Below are 15,840 nucleotides of genomic sequence, written 5' to 3' on the forward strand. Positions count from 1 at the left end.
GATGTCAAAGCACATCACATATGAAGCTTTGTGCATGAGTGAATTGCTTAGATTCCAGTTAAATCGTCCAGTTTCATTGGGTGATAGATTTCAATCATTTGCTGGTAGATGAACCAACAAGCTGAGGCCAGCACAGGAGTTTGTGTCCTCAAGAAATTAACATGTTGCTTGTTCACTCGTGTTTGAGGTCGTTTCTTAATAGGATATTTATAAAGGTACTTTAATACAGTATACATGTACTTCATTATTCACCACTTTGTGAGTGAGTGAGTAGCCTAAATTGTGAATGGCAAAACATAATTTGGCACTAAAGATCAGGGACTGAGGGGGACTGATTTCCATTTAGGTTCGTTCTGAGCAAAAACATTATTTGATATCATAATATTATAATACCTATATAATATTAGGTCGTATAATATTATAAGACCTAATAATAGCCTAACTTAAAGGCACAGAAAATGTCCTTGCTTTAAGCCTTGCAATAGCCTAACCTATGTATGGTGCTACCAGCATGACAGGCCTATAAATATTTGCCTAGTGTCTCTGGTATCTTATTTCACAAATTGTTTCAGTAATTTAGACTACATACATAGTGTTGGATATTAATATCAACTAGTAGTTCTAGCCAATTATGCAGGGGAGATACCGATTCATAACATCTGACTAAATTCATCTTATAAGGGGTCTGGGGAACATTGTGTGGGCAGGTGGCTTTCCAAGCCTATGGAGTTTTGAATAATATTCAAACAAAGGTTAATCAGAATGATAAATACCGTTATTAACCGGTTATCTAAAATTGAAAATGACGTTTTCACTCCGGAACAATTGGTTTTGCTCCCGTTTTCAGTTACGTCCTTCCAAAAACTGTGTTTGTTTCCGGTTTTCATTTTCATTCTTTGAACCGTTTCTAATCCCTGCTAAAGATATTTGGCCTTTAATTGTAGTGGGGGTTGAAGTAAAAACCTTCCAAAGAATTAAATAATTGAATTAGAGACCCATACCCAGTACTTAGTTACTGTCCACCAGTGTGTGTGTTTGCATGTTTATTAGTGAGGTGGTAGATTAATAATTACATTCTTGTTATGTACATTTTAAATTGTTGTATTATAATAAATCCAAAAAGAATGTTTTGACTAAGAAGGTACTTACTTAGTCTTTATTGAATCAGATGGAAATGTTTTGAAAGTCACAGTCATGGTTATCATTGCAACAATCCTGCATTAAAATCTTGTTTCAATTCAGATACCTAAATCTACTGATGGCTTATTTTGTATGACTAAATTTGTCCATATTCCCTCAAAACTGTGCACAGTGCCACGCCCCCTCCCCCCTGGGAAACAAAGTCTCACTCCCTGCAAACTTCAAAACTTGAGAGCCCTGGTGAGTAACATAACATGGGGGTGAATGGCTCGAGGGAAGAAGCTCCTCCGTCTAGCCAAGTCAAGTCAAGTTACTTTATTTTGTCCCCCAATGGGGCAATTTGTTTTGCAGCAGATAGTACAAATCATACACACAGTAAAAGAGGTTGCCTACCTTGCAGGCATATAAAAAACAATAAAAACAGTAAACAGTCAATAAATAGTAAGTCAATAAAAGGAATAAATAAATAAGAAAACAAAAAAGGAGGGGGGGTGTGAGGCTCATCATATCCAAAAGTATGAGTGGGGGTGGGGGTTATCTATGGTTCTTTATAGAATTTAGAAGTAAAATGGCTGCCGGTATAAAAGAGTGTTTATATCTGTTAGTTTTAAAACTGGGGAGTTTAAAGCGTGATCCAGATGGCAGCATCTGAAATTCAGCCTGTAAGGGATAGGAACTATCTGACCGGATAGATTCAACCCTTTTTAGCACCTGCTTCTGGTAAAGTTCCTCCAGACCTTTCTGCTTAGAACCTGTGATACAGCTGCTCATCTTAATAACCTTGGAAAGGGAGTTTTTTTGTATACGGTGATGGACCCATACCAGCAGATTAAGGAGAAGGTGACAACTGACTCAACAAAGGACCTATAGAAAAGGGTCATCAAGGTCTTGTCCACATTAAACTTAGCCAGCTTCCTAAGGCAATGCAGGCGCTGCTGGCCTTTATTGCAGAGCAAACTAGTGTTTAGCTCAAAACACAACTTGTCATCAATAATGGATCCTAAATACTTGTACTCATTAACAACCTCTATTTCCTGACCATTTATGCTAGTTTTCACAATGTTACAGACATTTCGCCTAAAATCAATACACATGTCCTTAGTCTTTAAGGCATTCAGTTCAAGAAAGGAATCCTGACACCATGTTACAAAATGGTCAATGACCGGACCGTGTGAAGTTTCCACGTTGTTCAGTAAGCTGACAATGACCGTATCATCAGCAAACTTCACAAAGTGTCGGTTATCAGTCACAGAGCGACAGTCATTTGTGTACAGAATGTGGAGGAGGGGGGGGAGAGCACACCCCTGCGGTGAGCTAGTTGATGTGAGGGCCGAGTCAGAGAGGTGACCATTGACTCTGACTCGCTGAGATCTATTAGTGAGGAAGTCTAATATCCAGCCCACCAGGTTGGCCTCCAGTTGGAACTGATGCAAGAGCTTCTCAACCAGCAGGTGGGGCTGAATGGTGTTAAAGGCTGACGAGAAGTCCACAAACAGTAGTCTGGCATGGTTTTTATTGCCTTAAAGGTGTTTGAGGATGAGGTTGAGTACTGTTACAGTTGCATCCTGGACCCCTCTATTGAGTCTATATGCAAACTGTAGTGGGTCAAGGAGGTTGTTCGTCCTAAATGTCAGTTCTCTTTTGATCAGATTTTCAAAGGACTTATGGGTCTGTAATCATTTAAAATCTTTGGTATGGGTCTGTAATCATTTAAAATCTTTGGTATGGGTCTGTAATCATTTAAAATCTTTGGGTGGCTATTCTTTGCAACAGGGACTATAGTTGACTGTTTCCATAAGTCAGGGACCTTCTGTTGGCACAAAGATTGATTAAAAATATAAGTAAAAATTGGGCCTAGGTGTTCTGCACAACAAGAAAGAACACGGCTGCCAATGTTGTCTGGGCCCGGACTTGTTTTGGTTTTACAGTACTTAAAGGTGTTCACAACACTCTGTACAGAGAAACAGACAGCTGATTGGGACAGGGACAGTAAAGATTGTTTTTGGTCAACAATTTCGCTGCTGAAGTCATGTTTGTCAAATCTTGAATAAATTTGATTTAGTTCTTTGGCCAGGGATATGTCTGAGGTGAAGCCTTCCAATGCCACATTTTATTTTGTTTTGTCATTTTGACCCACCATTGTTTTAATACTGTACTGAGCCCAGGAGGTTATTGCTCAGTTTGTTTTAGTTTATAGTCCCATTTTGCCCTTTTGATTTCACATTTAATCTCCTTTTGGATGCTGTGCAATTCCTGAAGGTTATTTTGTCTGAATGCTAGCTTTTTCTTTCTCAACAAGTCTTTAAGTTGTTTTCTCACCCATGGCTTGTTATTCGAGTACATTTTGACAACAGTTTTAGGAATTACAGTGTCTTTACAATATGCAACCCATGAGCTGACCACTTCAGTCAGTTCATATATGTCCCGTGAAGACAGCCTTGCAGGGCCACTGTAGCCTCTTCAGACCAGACCTTCACTTGCCTGGTATCCACTTCCCCTCTCTGTAGGCAAGTGTGATATGCTGGTATAAGATGCAAGCAGTTGTGATCGGCAGACCCCAGGGGAGGGAGAGGTACAGATTTGTAGGCACCTTTGATGGAGCCGTAACACTGATCAAGAATCTTCCCGTTTCTGGTTGGGTAAGACACGTATTTATGAAAACATTTTAATATTTTGTTCAGTAAACAATGATTGAAGTCACCTAGAATTAGTTTGGGGCATCGGGGGACAGTGCCTGTAGTTTCTGAACAGTGCTATGGATTAATTCTAGGGCAGTGCTTTCATTAGCCTTCGGGTGAATGTAAACAACAGTTACGAAAATCTGTGGGAATTCTCTGGGTAGATAGAAGGGGCGCATGGAGACAGAGAGCAGTTCAATGTCTTTTGTACACAGCTTTTCTCTCACTAGTGTTTTGTGTTTTGCACCAGCGCTCATTTATGTACAGACACACCCCACCCCCTCGCGACTTGCCAGTGGTCGCTGCGACCCAATCCATGCGAAAAGGCGCACCGAAACCATTCAGTGCAATGCCAGTGTCCGAGTCCGCTTCTCCCAACCATGTTTCCGTCAGGGCCAGGATACAGGCTTCTTTCAATTCATGTTGGTATCGGACATGGGCTTGCAATTCATCCGACTTGTTTTGTAGGGACTGCATGTTATAGCAAGGATGATAGAGGGCAGTGGAACGCGTGACAGAGGACGCCTCGCTCGCGGGCGTAATCCACCTCTCCTACCCCCGCTTCCTTGTTCTCCGACGAGGTGTGTTGGTAGAGCTCCCGCTTGTTCCATATTGGCATTTGATGTCAGCAATGTTCGGGAGGATTAGATCTAGAGGTGGCCTAGAGTTCGCTGGTTGATCGAACTTCAACAGGTAGTCCCGGCTGTATAAAATCCGAGACTGAGAGGTGCCGCACCAGGCCTCAGTCCATTTCATTGTAACCGGTCAGGAAAAACGATCGCTGCAGGGCTAATCATGCGTTTAAGTTGCGGATATGCGTTAGAATCTGCGATCGGATATGAAAGAGCACTCAAATAACTTACAAAATACAAACAAACAGACAACCATCAACCATCAGCCGATCGCTGTGTGCGCATGCGCCCCCTAGGTTAAGTGCCTTCATCAGTGAACCAATCAGTGGAGCTGACTGTGCTACTGATATCCAATCAAAAATTCAGGGGAACTGTCCCGTTTCAGAAGTTGTCATACTACAGGAAAGACAAGCATATGGGGATCAAAAATCAACTAGGTTAAGGGGCAAATCACTAGCGACACCTGCTGACGATGGAATACCAGAGACATTCTAATGAGGAGACACAGCACTCAAAAAATCCTTTATAGAAATGCATGGGGTTAGTTTGTAAAGCCAATATGGCAGTTGTCTACACATATCCTGTCCCTTCCGCAGCTAAAGAGTCGACATGTGAATACATTGTGCCAATCATTTGGTGTGTTGTGAAGACATCGTTCCAATCGTGTTGTGATCTCGCCGCCGGAGCAAGGTTGGTGTCGTGAAGCCTTGCACACGCACATCTCTGTCAAAATAGATGCCCGATAAGTGGCCAAAAAGCATTGCAATATGGCCGCCGAGTGGAGGGGCTTGCCCAAAAGGACTTTGGGAATACCACCACAAAGACATCATACCCAAGTAGCTCCTGCAATTCCTGCTTGTAGCAAAGCATCTTTGATGTTTATCTCACCAGGTAGTTAAAAACCTTATACCAGGTGTGACACTTACTTTCATATAAAAAAAAATTTAGTTGGCATTGTTTTTAGTATAAAGAGACTTGCCTATCGTTTTCTTGTAAAGTTATTTGACTTAAAGGTTGTATCAGCTATGGCAGGCTTAAACATAAATGATCAACTCATCTAATCTTTTCTCACGATCCACTAGCTGCCCGCCCCATAGGCAAGCCATCAAAAAAAACGTGTCTCTGTAGGCAGCCTAGGCTCCAAGATCTGCCCACAAAAACAATTGCTACCAACAAGTGCTACCAACCACTCAAAAGCTAACTAAATAGCGTTCCAACCGATAACAGACGAGATGTGCGTTTAGGAGAGTTTCAATTGCACGGGAGGGAGGGGGAGGGAGTAGCGAGATACCTCTCTGTTTTGTTTGAAGGTCAACAGCAATAACGTCACCCGCAAACGTTAATACAACCTTTAATTTATTAAGAGTTTGCTACAATAATTAAATTATAGTTGAGCTTAGTTTAAGACATTTCATCATCAAAAATATGACTTAAAGACTCACCAATTCCAGGCCCTTTTATTTCTGCACATACTGTAGCGTAGCCTACCTGAGCTACAGTAGGTAAGATTATAGATTTACTATTGGCTTGTCACTGTTATGTGGTACACTAAGGCTTCTAGGCACGACATTACAGTGATAAGCACTTTAAATATACACTGTTTCTCCTGTGTCTCTGCTGAATTTGAACTCTCCTCTACTTTCTCTCAACAGGCAACTTGTGCAGATCTGGCTGAACGTAAGGCATGTTTGTATTGTAAGATTCAGCCAGATCTGCGCAGCGCTGCAAGATCGAACGTGCCCGCTGATTTGACGCTATTGGACCAGGAAGCCAGGCAAATTTTCTTTCTACAGATACAGGCCTTGTTATAACCTCTCTATACACTTTTAAAAGAAGAGACCCTCACCACACTACCGCAGAAGTGTAATTATATTTTAGCATTGTCAGTGTAATAAAATAGCATTTTTTTTACATGCTAGCTGCCCCCATAGCTTTTACTGTACTGTAAGCCCATTCAGTGATAACACCTCAAAACTCCAGCAATTATCATAATTTTTTTTAACTTGTTAATTACCATAAATAGCCCCTAGGCTGTTTGCACTCCTGAGTTACACTTTAAGGAAATTTGTCCTGATAAAACACCTTAAAATAAGTCAAGCTCTTACTAAATCAAGTCAAAATAATCTTACGAGAGTATATAAGATTAATAACACTTGGTTAAATTTGATTTGCCCTTAAATCATATCTAGATGCATAAATGTGGGCGGTAACACTTTATTTTAATGTGTCACTGTTACAATGTACCTACCTAATTAGGTACAGTGGTACAACCTGTGTAACAACATGTACTATCAGGTACTATCATTGTACTTGCATAATGTATTTGTGGGTACCTACATATAGTTGTTACATTGTAATACTGAGTGCTTTTACAAAACTTTGCCAATTTGCCTACATTTTTATCAGAGGCAAAGAGCTGACCTGAGACCTGCTGGATGGGGTAAATCGGGTCATGATAGATTTGATATACAAAGCATGCTTAGCTCCAGTCAAGGCCTCATTGTCTTCAGTGTACATGTAACAGCTGTGCTGCTACAACCTTGTTACTCTTTTGATACAGTGGAATAAACTGGAACAGGTCTTGTCTTGGAACAGGTCTACTAATTCACATGTACTGTGTGGTGTAACAGCAGACACGTTTCAACACATCAATTACAGGATGCATAACATCATTGACAGGATGTATATATGTAGATGTAAGTACTTAACTGGTACACTTTATTTTAATGGGTTTATTCCACTGTATCAAAAGAGTAATAAATGTGTACCAACACAGTTGATACATGTACTACAGTATGTAGGGTAATGGCAGACATGTTCCAAGACACCAATGACACAACATACATTTTGCAGCCATCTTGAATTTAGTTATAAATTAGAACGAGTAAGAATGAACAGGTATGATAGGGGATCAGATTCCAAAAAAAATTCAGTGGAAATGCATGGATTCCAGTTTCTTCCAGTAGCAGCAACTGGAATCCATGCATTTCCACTGAATTATTTTTGGAATCTGATCCCTTATCATACCTGTTCATTCTTACTGCGTTCTAATTTATCGTGGACTAAATTCAAGATGGCTGCAAACGCTAAACTTCGTGGAAGATACTGTCTGTAAAAATCGTCTTGTAAGTAAACTACCAGTGCTTTTTCAAAGTTCTCAATGTCTCGCTTTTAAATGTCAGGGCCCTCGAAGTCTACCAATGAAGTGTGGAGATACATTGAGCCCTCGTAAATGGATGTAAAACAGTGATTTATTTGCATGGCTAGCCCGATGCCGAAGCACCACTATTGAAAAGCTGTTGGTAGCATCGGGCTAACTAGCCAGATTTTGGAGTGCAGGGGACAAGCCGAGATGGGCAATGAGACATACGTTCACACTCGGTATCATGTTTCAATACACTTTAGGTCAATATCACACCGGAATTCTCCTTTAACTGGTACACTTCATTTTAATGGGTTTATGCCACTGTATCAAACAGCAATAAGTGTGTACCAACACAGTTGATATATGTACTATGTAGTGAATTAGTAGACCTGTTCCAAGACATCGAAGACATAACATACATGTCATATGTACATGTAAGTAATTAACTGGTACACTAAATAGGTTTATTCCACTGTATCAAAGAGTTACAAGGTTGTAGCAGCACAGCTGTTATATGTACACTAAAGACAATGAGGCCTTGACTGGAGCTAAGAATGCTTTGTATATCAAATCTATCATGACCAAATTTACCCCATCCAGCAGGTCTCAGGTCAGCTCTTTGCCTCTGATGAAAATTTAGGCAAATTGGCAAAGTTTTGTAAAAGCACTCAGTATTACAATGTAACAACTATATGTAGGTACCCACAAATACATAATGCAAGTACAATGATAGTACCTGATAGTACATGTTGTTACACAGGTTGTACCACTGTACCTAATTAGGTAGGTACACTGTAACAGTGACACATTAAAATAAAGTGTTACCATGTGGGCTTAACACCCTCACTCTCTGTACACCCCCACCCCAGCCACATACCTTCCTCTTCTTCTGGAAACTGTGCTGAAGTTGACACAGGAACAGTTGTTTCTTCACTTCCTGTTGGTGTTGGCTCTGGAGATGTTTCCGCACTACCTGATGGAGATGTTACAGTTGATGATATGAGAGGAGGATCGTCCATTGGGGAAAAGGAGGACAATCCTCCCTAAACTTTTCAGAGAAATTAAAACTAGATGTACAGCAGAGCGGTACAAAATATGACCGCTGCCCAGTCCAGCACATTTTTTCCACAAAAATAAGTCACGCTGAAAGGCATATATGATTCTAACTGTCTCACTGAATTGCATTATGCACACTCAATTCTCACTGGTATCTGCTAGACAACAAGTACCAAAACATGATTAGTTCATAGATTTCACATGTAAAATACATTTTATACAACCCCACCCCCATCTTGCCTGTTCATAATTCTGAGAAATTCTTGAATTGTGTGCGTGTACATGTTTATGTTTATGTGTGTGTGGGTGGGTGGGTGTGTGTGTGTGTGTGTGTGTGTGTCGTGCATGTGCTTGTGTGTTTGCCTGTGTATGTGTGTGTGTGTGTGCATGTGCATATGTCTACTGTGTGAGTATGTGTCATACGTATGATTACAGTGAATGTATGTGTGTCCGTGTGTATCTGTTTATGCACATGTGTGCATATGGAATGGGTTAACATGACCTCTGGAGGCAAACATACGCAAAAAATTGGTCATCCTAGGCCCTACGGTTCTCAAAATATTCACAGAAAACTCTGTTGGTGTACGGTCACTAAATGTACACATAAAAGAATTTATTGTATGGCCCCCCATGAACGAAAGTCCACAAAACTTGGCATGCATTCGGAGGGTGTCATAATGATCCTACACTTTCAATTTCGTGCAGTTTTGACCATGTCAGCCAGAGATGTTGTGATTAAAACACCTAATTTTTTGCTTTTTAATTTTTAACTAGGTAGCGCTATACATGAAATAAGTGGTAATGGGATGGGTTGACATGGCCCCTTAAGACCAACATACAAAAAAAAGGTGGTCCTCCTAGGCCCTACGGTTCTCAAGATATTCACAGAAAACTGTGTCCGGCCACCTACAGGCCAATTGGTGTACAGTAATATAAATTAATTTATTGAATGGCCTCCCATGAACGGAATTACACGGAACTTGGTGTGCATTCAGAGGGTGTCATAATAATCCTACACTTCCAATTTCGTGCAGTTTTGACCATGTTAGGTCACAGATACCTGCGATTACAACACCTCATTTTTACTTTTTTTTTGTTTAACTAGGTGGCGCTATATATGAAATGAGTGGTTATGGAATGGGTTGACATGGCCCCTTAAGATCAACATACAAAAAAAAATGGTCCTCCTAAACCCTACGGTTCTCGAGATATTCACAGAAAACTGTGTCTGCCCTACCCTCCTTTCGGGGGGTCCAGTCCAGCGGGGGGGCTACAGATCAAAACGATGGTTCCATGCTATCCATGTGGGGCTACATGCCCACCAAGTTTCGTGTACCCCGGTCTTTCAGTGTCCCAGGAATCCTTGATGGAAAATTGGCCATACGAAAAAAAAATTTTTTTGACTAAACCTATATGACTGCCGCTTCGCTGTGCGGCGGTCATAATAATAACATCTTCATACATTTAACCAACACCCTTATTAAAACAACAACAAATTGCTTTTTAAACACAATGTCACTGAAATCTGTCATATTCCTGAAAGCAACCTCTACCGTAATGGAAAATTACTGCACGGAGGGTCTTTCTCCTCAAGATCTCTATTATTGCCTATATGGTAAATGTACAAAATCCCAGTGGTTTGTGAGTAACATAAGATGGGGTTAAAGGTTTGAGGGAAGAAGCTCCTCTGTCTAGCCAGAGGTTCTAGGTTAAGTGCCTTCATCAGTGAACCAATCAGCGGAGCTGACTGTGCTGACACTCTCTGTACACCCCCCAACTCAGCCGCATACCTTCCACTTCTTCTAGAAACTGCCACTGTGCTGAAGTTGACACAGAAGCAGTTGTTTCTTCACTTCCTGTTGGTGTTGGCTCTGGAGATGTTTCCGCACTACCTGATGGAGATGTTACAGTTGATGATAAAGGAGGATCGTCCATTGAGGAAAAGGAGGACAATCCTCCCTAAACTTTTCAGAGAAATTAAAGTAATAACATCTACATACATTTAACCAACACACTTATTAAAACAACAACAAATTGCTTTTTAAACACAATGTCACTGAAATCTGTCAAATTCCTGCAAGTGACATCTGCCGTAATGGAAAATTACTGCACAGAGGGTCTTCCTCCTCAAGATCTCTATTATTGCCTATATGGTAAATGTACAAAATCCCAGTGGTTTGTGAATAACATACTGTAACATGGGGGTGAATGGCGTGAGGGAGGAAGCTCCTCCGTCTAGCCAGAGGTTCTAGGTTAAGCGCCTTCATCAGTGAACCAATCAGCGGAGCTGACTGTGCTGCCAATATCCAATCAGAACTGTACTGTGTCAGAATTTGTCATCCTGCAAGAAAGATGAGCATATGGGGATGCGGACATTCACAACGTCCCTAATTGGTTCCCAACGTCATGTTCTCTAGCGGACATCACCAGGACGTTATTTACGTCCGGAGCAAGTTCTCCTATGTGATGTCCAGTGTCGGACCTTTTGGGGACATTCCCGTTAAGTCTCTCGGTGTCGTCTGCATTGGGTCATTTCAAAAACATCCCAAGGACGTCCTTGTGTGGGCCCGACAATAACGTTATGCCGGGGACATCAAGAGGACGTTTGTTTGCCAAGTGCACACGAGGCCATGGGAGAGCTCTGGCTGCACGCTGCAGCATGTGCGACTTCACATGTAACACCTCATTACGTAGCAACATTGAGTTCAGCTCAGGTTCAGCTACACAGCATTCGGAAAAAGTACACCATTGGTGGCCACCGATGAAAGTAAGTATCGGAACGTCACATATTACCAACCGTCCTGTATGTCCAATCTCTTACGTGTTTGTGTCACTTAATATTCATTTCAATACAAACCAAGATGGTGGATTCCTAAAGAAACGCAAGCACCCACACCATAAGTGTATCTAATTTTAGCTATGTACCAAAAATTACATTTTACCGTGACTCGAAGAGCTGTAAACAGTCTTGTAAGGCTGCGTGTGGAATCCAGTGGAATTTTGAATTGCGACGAGAATTCTCGGACTAACCGTTGATGTGCCGTGGGAAGGTTGGGAATATGCACCCACCAGCCCAGCACTAAACTCTAGACTCCAACCAAACTAGATTTTGTTCAAATCTACACACTTATGGCTACTGAAAAATGTAAGGTTCATTTATCAAATGTTATTTTGAAGTATTAAAAAACATCTTTGTTTTAGAATTTTCGAACGAAATGGTTGGTAATTAGTAGGTTTACGAACATGTTTGGCTGATAGACCTCTAGCAGGTTAGCAGCTAATGAGCTAATAAGTGGGTGAGGGCTGGATGGAGGGCAGAGCAGATTGCATCTCGTTTGGCTCGGTATGCAAACTGGAAGGGTCCAGATTGGGGGTAGGGTGGCTTTGATGTGTGACATGACTAGCCGTTGAAGCACTTCATGATTATGGGCGTGGAGTGCTACAGGGCCGGTAGTCATTGAAGCATGATGGTGATGATTTCTTTGGCACGGGTATGATGGTGGCAGTTTTGAAAAGTGATGGGATGACTGCTTGCTCCAGAGAGGTGTTGAAAATGTCTGTAAAAAAAACATCCTTCAGCTCTTCTGCACAGTCCTTCAACACTCGTCCTGGTATGTTGTCTGGGCCTGCTGCTTTGCGTGGGTTAATGGTGGCTAGTGTCCTCTTCACGGCTGGCAGAGGACAGGTACAGGGGTTGGTCGTGGGGGGAGGTGGGGTTTTCTGTGGGTGAGTGTCATTTTTGTGCTTCAAAGCGGGCGAAAAAACTGTTCAGGTCATTTAGCAGAGAGGTGTTGTTCTCACAGCTCCGTGGGCGCAGGCTTGTAGTCAGTGATGGCCTGTATGCCCTGCCATAGGCTCTGTGCATCTCTGCTGTCTTTGAAGTGTGTTGTTATTTTGTCTGGTGTAATCCTTTTTGTTTGTGTAATCCACAGGGATACCTTCTTAGAGTAGCAGTTGACATGGACTATCAGCATGCAGGTCTATTAAGATAATTTGATATTATAGCCTACTTATTTAAGTTTTAAAGCTTCATTTCACACATAAATATTTTTGTTTCTATTAAATTATTACATCTGTCTTCAATATTAGGAAATCATATGTTAATAAGCCTAGGTGTAGAAACTGTTTTCGTACAATCTGGTGAAAAAAAAAAAGAAAATCTGTGTGTGGTGTGGATATGCTTCCAACATCACTGTAAACCAGACATCTCAACCTGCAAAAGCTAATCTGGGTACCCCAGAAGGTCGCATGCAGAACAAACTTCTGGGCCAAATGCTTCATAACAGGAAGACTCTTACTTTCAGAGACACTCACTGATCTCACTTCGCTGTGTTCATGGGAAAACGTTCCTACTGAAACCAGTGCAAAAATGGCTGCCGATACAAACATAATTGAAGCATGAGTCGATTTTTGAAGAAATTGAAGTTTGTAACATTTACTTTTAACCTCTGAAAAGTTATGTCTCATTTGCCTAAGCAAAGGGCAGGGAATATTAGCCTACTTACCAATGGGGTTTGGTGATTTCAAAACCTGACTCCACCAGATGAATTGTTTAGCATTTGCTCTGCATATCCATCTGGGAACTTTCCGTTGGAGAACGTTTGGGAAGGGGCGAAAATACTGGTTAGCTGATTGGATAAACCATCTGTCTATCACCACCTATGTTGGTGATAGACGGTCCAAATCTGATAAACGAAGCATTCTTCTAATGGCATCTTTTAACATACAAGTTAGGTAAGTAGCAAACGTTAACGTTTTAAAACTTACTATTGTATGTGACATGAACCTCATCAACGAAAATCCCCACCAAGTTTTCATGGTAGGCTACATGTCTGAAGAAAGCATATTCCTTCTTGCTAAGTAACTAAGATTCAGTGCTACCAAACACTGCTTGAATTGGCGTGGAGGATGTCTGTGTCCTTCATTCCTCCCAGCTACATTGCAGAGATTCCTAGCTTCCTAGCTTCCCCAGGAATACTCAAATATTTGGATAAAACTTCAGCGATAGCTATGCTCATCTCATCCGTGGAAGTCGCGTCACACCTAAACCCACCTCAAAACCAACGCTGAATGGACGTTCATTTGGTGAACTGCTCCAAATTTTTCTCTATCGGAGAGATGCCAGACAAAGTCAAAGTCAAAGTCAGCTTTATTGTCAATTTCTTCACATGTTCCAGACATACAAAGAGATCGAAATTACGTTTCTCACTATCCCACGGTGAAGACAAGACATATTTTACCAATTTTAAGTCCACAGACAAACATAACATTCAAGTAAACAAAAAAAGTAAGTAAATAAGTAAATAAGGGCACATATAATAATGAAAAATAAGAGCAGCAAAATTTTGTTGAAATTGTGCATAGACAGTCAATAAAAACTAGTGCAAAGTCAGGCCAATAAGAGGCTTGGGTAGTTCTGTTTGACCTGAGTAATAAAGAAAGTGGCATAGTGGTTACCAAGTTATGTAAAAGCAGCAGAAGTTGTGTTTTCAGGACAACAACACCAAGTTGTAAAGTGTACAAGTGTTCAAGTGTGCAAGTGGAGTAGTGCAGGCGCCATTGTGGGTCCAATGTCCAGGATGTTATGTAGCTGAGGGTGGAGGGGGAGAGGAGGGAGAGTTCAGCATCCTTACAGCTTGGTGTATGAAGCTGTTGGTGAGTCTGGTAGTGCGGGGGCGCAGGCTTCTGTACCTCTTCCCAGAGGGCAGTAGATCAAACAGATTGTGGCGGGGTGACTTGCATCACTCACAATTTTGGTCAGCCTTAAGCGGGTGAGGTGGGTGGTGTAAATGTCCTTCAGGGAGGGGTAGAAGCACCAATGATCCTTCCAGCTGTGTTCACTATATATGCGCTGCAGGGCTTTCCTGTTGTATTCAGTGCAGCTTCCGCCCCACACAGCGATACAGCTGGAGGATGCTCTCAATGGTGCCTCGGTAGAATGTGGTCATGATGGCTGGTGGAGCACTTGCTGCCTGAGTTTCACTTAGGAAGTACAGGCGGCTGAGCTCTCTTAAGCCAGTGATGCAGTGTTGGTGGTCCAGGGAGGTCTTCACTGATGTGCACCCCAGGAATTTGGTGCTGCTTCGCTCTCTCCACCACAGCAACGCCGATGGTCAGTGGCAGGTGTTGGGTGTGACCTCTCCGGAAGTCAACAACAATCTCTTTGGTCTTGCTGGCGTTCAGCATGAGGTTGTTGTCCCTGCCTGCGTGGTCAGATGGTCGACCTCCAACCTGTATTGAGTCTCGTCGCCCTTAGTGATGAGACCCACCAGAGTTGTGTCGTCAGCAAATTTCACTATGTGATTGTTGCTGTAGGTTGCAGCGAGTGCAGTCATCGTCAGCAGGGTGAAGAGCAGCCGGACTGAGCCTTGGGGGGGCCCCTGTGCTCAGTGTGATGCTGCTTGAGGTATTGTTGCCAACATCGCGTACTACTTGGGGCCTCTGACAGAGGAGGAGTCCAGTAGCCAGTTGCAGAAGGTAGGTACTGAGTCCCAGTTTGTCAAGTTTGCAGATGAGTTGTTGTGGTATTATGGTGTTGAATGCAGAACTGAAGTCTATAAACAGCAATCTCACATATGAGTCTCTTTTTCCAGGTGGGTGAGGGCTGGGTGGAGGGCAGAGCAGATTGCATCCTCTGTGGGCTTGGCTCGTATGCAAACTGGAAGGGTCCAGGGTGGGGAGAATGGCTTTGATATGTGACGCGACAAGCCGCTCAAAGCACTTCATGATGATGGGTATCAGTGCCACAGGGCGGTAGTCATTGAAGCAGGATGGAGCAGTTTTCTTGGCACAGGTATGATGGTGGCAGCTTTGAAACATGATGGGACGATGGCTTGCTTCAGGGAAGTGTTAAAGATGTCTGTGAAGACATTATGCTCCCGCGCAGTCAACTCAGCGCTACGACCTGGGATGTTGTCTGGACCTGTTGCCTTACGGGGTGTTGATAGCAGCAAGTGTCCTCTTCACGCTGTGGCAGAGAGGCTGGGGGGCTGCTCATGTAGGGATGGGTCTTCTGTGGGCAGGTGCTGTTTTGTGCTTCAAAGCGAGCAAAGCGGTTCGTTGTTAACCAGAGGGATGTTGCTCTCTCACAGCTCTGTGGCGGGCTTGTAGTCCGTGAGGGGCTAAATGCCCCTGCCATAGGCTTTGTCGTTCCTGCTGTCTTTGAAGTGGGTGGTTATCTTGTGAGTGT

This window comes from Alosa alosa, chromosome 6, assembly GCF_017589495.1.
Source record: "Alosa alosa isolate M-15738 ecotype Scorff River chromosome 6, AALO_Geno_1.1, whole genome shotgun sequence".
Lineage (NCBI taxonomy): Eukaryota > Metazoa > Chordata > Actinopteri > Clupeiformes > Clupeidae > Alosa > Alosa alosa.